The sequence below is a fragment of the Notolepis coatsorum genome, assembly GCF_963971535.1.
Source record: "Notolepis coatsorum genome assembly, chromosome: 7".
In the NCBI taxonomy this organism is placed as follows: Eukaryota; Metazoa; Chordata; class Actinopteri; order Aulopiformes; family Paralepididae; genus Notolepis; species Notolepis coatsorum.
This window is the reverse complement of record NC_140171.1, coordinates 134,170,405-134,176,515: the sequence shown is the minus strand read 5'-3', so window position 1 is coordinate 134,176,515 and position 6,111 is coordinate 134,170,405.

The window sequence follows — 6,111 nt, the reverse complement described above, 5'->3', positions numbered from 1 at the left end:
AGCACTACTACGGGGGACACTTCGGTAGGGGGGGACTATAGACCTGATTAAAGTTACTTCTGGATAGGAATGGCAGCAGAGGTGAATGGCTGGGTACAACAGTGCAAGCGGTGTGCACTGGCCCGGGACGTGTTCCCTATGTCCCAGGCACCGATGACCTGCACCAACGTGACTGCGCCCATGGAAGTCCTAGCCATGGACTTTACCATGTTGGAGATGTCGACGGGCGGCTACGAGAACGTCCTGGTGTTGACCGATATGTTTACCCGATTCACCATCGCCATCCCGACCAAAGATCAGACCGCCAAGACCACCGCCGCCACGCTCATCCGGCATTGGTTTGTGTACTACGGCTGCCCTGCCTGGCTCCATGCCGACCAAGGTCGAAATTTCGAATCTAGTGTCATCAAAGAACTCTGTAGACTCTACGGGATCTCTAAGAGCCGTACTACGCCCTACCACCCCCAGGGGAACGGCCAGTGTGAAAGGTTCAACCGGACCATGCATGATATGCTGCGTAGCTTGCCCGTGGACAAGAAGCAAGCCTGGAAAGAGCACCTGCCGGAGCTGGTACTTACGTACAACTGCCACGTGCACTCCTCCACGGGGTACGCCCCCTTCTACTTGCTCTTCGGGAGGGACGCAAGGATGCCCAGGGACATGCTGGGTGGCAGAGATGCCGTGGACGGCGATACGGAGAACTTGGACGAATGGGTCCAGGGGCACCACAAGCGACTGAAGGCTGCCGCGAAGCATACGTCTCATAGACGCAAGCGGATATATGACCGCAAGTCCAGAGGCGCGCTCGTAAGGGCTGGAGACCGGGTCCTGTTGCGCAACCACCGACCCAGGGGACGTAATAAGATACAGGACAAGTGGGAGCCTACGCCCTATCTGGTGGTTGCACAGAGCCACGAGGGGACGCCTGTGTTCACTGCCCGGCCTGAAGAAGGGGGCCCAGAGAGGACGGTACATCGGGACCAGCTCAAGCCCTGTTCCTTTCTAACGTCCGATCGGGAAGGGCGTGCGCGGGTCCCCCGGAGGGCTCATACGCGCTCGCGGAGCTCGTCTGAGACGGACATGGAACACGCCGTCTGTTGTCCTCGGGAACCGCGTCCCCTCGGGGCGTCGCAGGGGTCGTGCCCGACGCGGGGGAAGAGGTGGAGTTGGACTCGGGGGAGGCCGGCATAGAGGGAGGCGAGGAGGCCGGTCCAGGCGACCCGCCGGTAGACCCAGAGGACGAGGCCGCTGAAGACGACCTGTCGGTGGGAGCGGACAATGCGGGCAACCAACCTGTGGCTCAGGAAGATGAGGCCGCGGCTGACGAGTGGGAACAGACGAGTCCAACACGGAGTCGGAAATGGGAAGGGTCGGACCAATCCGGCCACAAAGGAGCACCAGAGGTCGGCTACCCGCCCGGTATCGCCATGACTACGTGCTGAAGAGTGTGTATGTCGAACAGTGTTTGCAGATCTTGAATAGCTGTGTGAAACTGTTGGTCTAAGGACCGTATACATGTGTGTATTAAACTGGTGTTCCACTTGTGTAACTTGCAGAGGACTTTGCAAGTTGAAAGTAGGGGGAAATGTAGCCACCTGAATATGTCTGACTATTATTCAGGGTGTCTAATGTTAATCTTTTGCATTCCCTGTGTTCACGAGGACGTTGTAACCTAGACCTGCTTAATATATCTCTCTAGTCAGACCTGGTTAATATATCTCTCTAGACCTGGTTAATATATCTCTCTAGACCTGGTTAATATATCTCTAGACCTGGTTAATATATTTCTCTAGACCTGGTTAATATATCTCTCTAGACCTGGTTAATATATCTCTCTAGACCTGGTTAATATCTCTCTAGACCTGGTTAATATATCTCTCTAGACCTGGTTAATATCTCTCTCTAGACCTGGTTAATATCTCTCTAGACCTGGTTAATATATCTCTCTAGACCTGGTTAATATATCTCTCTAGACCTGGTTAATATATCTCTCTAGACCTGGTTAATATATCTCTCTAGACCTGGTTAATATATCTCTCTAGACCTGGTTAATATATCTCTCTAGACCTGGTTAATATATCTCTCTAGACCTGGTTAATATATCTCTCTAGACCTGGTTAATATATCTCTCTAGACCTGGTTAATATATCTCTCTAGACCTGGTTAATATATCTCTCTAGACCTGGTTAATATATCTCTCTAGACCTGGTTAATATATCTCTCTAGACCTGGTTAATATCTCTCTCTAGACCTGGTTAATATATCTCTCTAGACCTGGTTAATATCTCTCTCTAGACCTGGTTAATATATCTCTCTAGACCTGGTTAATATATCTCTCTAGACCTGGTTAATATATCTCTCTAGACCTGGTTAATATATCTCTCTAAACCTGGTTAATATATCTCTCTAGACCTGGTTAATATCTCTCTAGACCTGGTTAATATATCTCTCTAGACCTGGTTAATATCTATCTAGACCTGGTTAATATCTCTCTAGACCTGGTTAATATATCTGCCTAGACTTACAGTTGCCTGCAAGAACATATTCACAGTTCACCTTTAGACAAATATTTGCATTGAGTATCACCATTGTGACTCATCTTCTCTTACTTAATTTCCTCTGTGGTTTTGCCAAGATGCAAGCCGTTATAGAAACTGTCGACTTTTAGCCATTAGTGACGTCAAATGTATATTGTAGTTGTCCAACCCTAATTTGAATTCTTTTTTTATTATTATTTTTTTTTTTACTTTTATTTATAGCATTTTCAGCTTTTTCTGGCCACGCAGGACCGATAGAGGGAGAGAGGGAGAACGGGAGGAGAGGTAGGGAAGACATGCGGCAAATGGTCGCCGGGACTGGGACGCGCTATGTGGTGTGCTACTGGAGCACCCGAAAATCTTTGTTTTACTCATATTAACTATTGCATGTAACTTGTAAGGAAAGCAGAACATGTGCCTGTTTTAACCCTTTCACTACCACACTACAGAATGTTAACCCTTTCACTACCACTATACAGACGGTAGTGAAAGGGTTAACCTTCTGTAGTGTTGTAGTGAAAGGGTTAACCCTTTGTCGTGTGGCAGTGAAATGGTTAACCTTCTGTATTGTCGCAATGAAAGGGACTGTCGTGGATGAGAGTGGACGAGAGACTAGCATGCAGTTTGATTCGGTTTTTAAAGAACATTTGTACCTTAGGTAAACCCACTCAATTGTATTCTATGCTTTTATCCACCAATGATAGACATGACCATAATACCAGACATGCTTCAAGTAGTCGCTTTACCCTACCTCTGCCTAGAACCAATGCTCTAAATAAAACTGCATTGTATAGAGCCATAACATATTGAAATAGGATTCCATTACATATCATATGGACGGAAAACAAGGACAGTTTCAAAAAGAAACTTAAAGGAGCCATAATCCGGAAGGAAATCAATATATGTCATGCATGAGTGTAGCTGCAGCCATGTTATCCAAACTTTGTTTACTTTGTGATATTTTTTAAGGTATGGTGAAATGGATTTACCTATGACCTTTTGTTTTATTTTCTATTGATTATGTATGTGATATCAAGTTTCAAGTTCAAGTTTCTTTCTTTAATAGTTGTCATACAGAAGTACAGAATACTTTTATACAAAATGCTTCTTACTGTTGCGCTCCAGAGACTGTGCAAGACAAGATAAATAAGTATGAAATAAAATAACATAGTAAAATTAGAAGTAAAAAAAAATGAGGTCACAGTGTTCAGTTTAGACATATGTACAATGTTCGATGCAGAATAGACGTAGTTACCATACAATATACAATACTGTGCAGTGTACTAATATACAATACTATATAGTGCAAGGCAGAAATGGAGAAATGGGACGAGGTGCAATTTAGGTACAATTCACAGTAGGTGTACGAGTTATAGTGCAAATCCTTTATCAATAAATATAAAGTGTAAGTGTGTTTGTGTGATCTAAAGTGTGGAGAGTGGGTGCTGCAGTGTGTTGTTTGTTTGAGTGAGTGTGTGCGTGTGGGTGTGTGTGCTGTGTGCATTTGATGGTTGTTGCATAGTGATTATTGTTCGTTTAGCAGCCTGATGGCCTGGGGATAGAAGCTTCTTCTGAGTCTTTCTGTGCTCGCCTTAAGACTCCGGTATCGCTTGCCTGACCGCAGCAGTTCAAAGAGGCAGTTGTTCGGGTGGCTCGAGTCCTTAATAATTCTCTTAGCCTTCCCCTTGCACCGCTTGTTGTAAATGTTCTGGAGGGTGGGAAGCCCCCCTCCAATTGTGCGTTCGGCTGAACGTGTCACTCTTTGTAGTCTGCTACGGTCTTGTGCAGTGCTATTCCCAAACCAGGAGGTGATGTTGCCGGTCAGGATGCTCTCTATTGTACATGAGTAGAAGTTCCTAAGGATCTTCTGACTGACTTGGAACTTCCTTAGGCGCCTGAGGAAGTAGAGGCGTTGTCGTGCCTTCTTCACAACACTGTCAATGTGTGTGGTCCATGTCAAGTCCTCGGATATGTGGGCTCCGAGGTACTTGAAACTGTTCACTCTCTCAACCGGTGCCCCGTCGATGCTGAGGGGGCTGTAGTCCTTGACCCCCGACCTCCTGAAGTCCACAATCATCTCTTTTGTTTTGCTGACGTTCAGGGAGAGGCAGTTCTCCTGACACCACTGTGACAGGTTCTCTACCTCTTCCAGGTAGGCCCTTTCGTCGTTGGCAGAGATCAGGCCCACCACTACTGTGTCATCAGCAAATTTGATGATGGTGTTGTTGTTCCGCTGTGCTACGCAGTCATGTGTGTACAGGGAGTAGAGGAGGGGGCTCAGAACACAGCCCTGGGGGGCCCCTATGTTGAGCGTGATGGATGAGGAGGTGCAGTTGCCGGCTCTTACCACCTGGGGTCTGCCCGTCAGGAAGTCCAAGACCCACTGGCAGAGGTCATAGTTCATATATGACTGATTTACACTGAATGTTTCATATTGTATATCTGTGAGGACCCCAGGAAGAATAGTCAACACGTTGATGATGACTAATGGGGATCCTAATAAACATAAACATAAATGGTTAACCCTTTGGTAGTGAACGGGTTAATGTGGGAGTGTGTACAGTCTCCCACCTGTAAGAGGAATGGAGCGCCTTTCAAGCATATGAATTAAAGGGGAACATTCATCATATTCCCACAGTCTAGGTCAGTTTAATCACATGTCATCAGTCTGGTACCCGCTCTATAGAGGATGAATTGAGAACGATTTGCAAAGATGACTGTGATAAACTCCAGGGAGATTATCCTGGGATACAGATCCATTTTCTGATTCACAGTTAACCCTTTCACTGCCACACGACAGAATGTTAACCCTTTACTATCACACGACCGACGGCGTGATAGTAAAGGGTTAACCTTCTGTCGTGTGGCAGTGAAAGGGGTAACCTGCTGTTGTGTGGCAGTGAAAGGGTTAACCTTCTGTGTATTGTCACAGTGAAAGGGTTAACCGTTTGGTAGTGCAGCAGTGAAAGGGTTCAAAACAATACTGTGCAAATACAGCAAATTTTGGGTTACCGTTTTTTCATATCCATTTTTCCAGCATCTACAAATGTGTTACTAGACATTAAATAACATTATTTAATGATGAACAAATCAAGTACAAACAATGTTGATAATGTGTTATAAATAATGTATAACAAATTTGTAACTATACAAATATAGTTATGAATTATTTTATAATCATTTACGAATGTATATAAATGGTTTGTTCATGATTAGTTCATTATCTACAATTCAAATACCTTATAAATGTCTTATTATAAAGTGAAGTATTACCAATTTTTTTTACCAAAAAAACATCAACATCCCATTCATTGTCTAATGTCCAAGATGCAACTTTGTACCTGAGGACATCATACGTTGGAGTCTTATTATCTGGTTTCTGACTTTGGGAAGGAATTGCTGATGTTCACAAATATTGATTGGGCTGTCCTTGACCATAAGAATGATATACAGTACATGGATTCAGTAATGTGTTGATGTTACCCTTTAACCCTTTCACTACCACACTACAGAAGGTTAACCTTTCACTACCACACTACAGACGGTTATCCACATTTACATTTAGTCATTTAGC